The sequence below is a fragment of the Sinocyclocheilus rhinocerous genome, unplaced genomic scaffold, assembly GCF_001515625.1.
Source record: "Sinocyclocheilus rhinocerous isolate Xijiao unplaced genomic scaffold, SAMN03320098_v1.1 scaffold2200, whole genome shotgun sequence".
In the NCBI taxonomy this organism is placed as follows: Eukaryota; Metazoa; Chordata; class Actinopteri; order Cypriniformes; family Cyprinidae; genus Sinocyclocheilus; species Sinocyclocheilus rhinocerous.
This window is the reverse complement of record NW_015659711.1, coordinates 21,986-23,501: the sequence shown is the minus strand read 5'-3', so window position 1 is coordinate 23,501 and position 1,516 is coordinate 21,986.

The following is a 1,516-nucleotide window of genomic DNA, read 5'->3' as shown; positions in this document are numbered from 1 at the left end:
ACTTTACAGATCTTCTTTATGCACCAAGAGCTTGTAACACTCTAAAGAGAAAGGAAAAAATGAAATCGCATCATATGACCCCTTTAACACGTTAACTTAATTAATTAGTTATGAAATAATAAAGATATGAAATAAAAATAAGATTAAAATATTTTAATATTTAATTATATTTTGAAAATATTTATATTTATTTACATGCCTATATTTATATTCATATAATTTATATTTCTTTGAAGCTTCCTATGAAATAAAAAGAGAGAAAATACTGTCAAGTTCAACAGTATGATGAATAAATATTAACATAAAAACTAATACTTTAACCTGTTAACTTGCGGAGTAGTTGCACGCGCTGCATCTTCTTGTTTGACAGGTGTCAGCGTTAAGGCGCAATACTGCCACCTGGGAGGTCAAACAGGTACTGGCACTGGAGTATTTACATGTCGCGTTATCAATATCCTATTCATTTTAAATATTGTGGTTATCGTCAATACCGGTATATTGTGACATCTCTACCGTGAAAAAAGACTTTAAACCATAGTTTTTAAACCATAGTTTTTTCCATTTTTGGGTGGTAAATCTCATTAATACTACACCAAGAGCTGTTAACATTTCACTGCAATGTTTCCTGTACCAAAAGCTCATATGAGACCTACAAATTATGTGTCTGAATCAGTCTTAGAAATTCTTCAGCGAATTCACTGACTAAATTATCTGATTAAATTGTTTAATGTTTAATTTTTGTTTGCCTTGGTACAATAAACAATTTGTCATAAATTTGGTACTTTAATGAGCCACATCTGGGTCGTAAAGCAGAACTAATTGAGATCCACAGCTCTACAGAAGAAATGTTAATTTAATAATCAATATATTATACACTTTTATAATAGCATTAACCAGATTATCGATGCCTAAGTAAAATATTGCATCTCAGATTTTACATGATTTGGCCCGTGGTGTTGGAAAAATTGTGACAGCTTGTGTATGTACTACTGCTATCAATCGATTATAAAAAATTAACAAATTAATCGCACATTTTTCTGAAATTAGTTTAATTCCCACCTAACATTAAAGTTTTTAAATATACTTTTATATTGCAATTTCACATTCAATCTTCAAATTAATGTACAAACAACATAAAGACATATTATATTTTTAATATCTTGTTTAATGGCATCTTTTTTTTATCAATGATACCAATATCAATGGCCAGTATCAATGATACCGATACTGATGTCTCTATAAAATTGCCCCCCCCCCAGAACTTAAAACAATCTTCACCACATAAACCCATTATAATAAATGTCATATTTACCTGTGCCCTTCTGCAGAAATATACAGAAATTTAAATTGAAGTTATCAAAAACTAAATTCTAAATTAAATACAGATGAATTCTTGAAGCTATAAAAGTTATTTTTTCTTCTTTTTTTCTTCTTTGTCCTTTGATTAATAGACATCACAGCAGCTGGTTATTTTGGCTGTTATTTCTTTAAGAGCTGCCGCTGCTGAACGTGATGC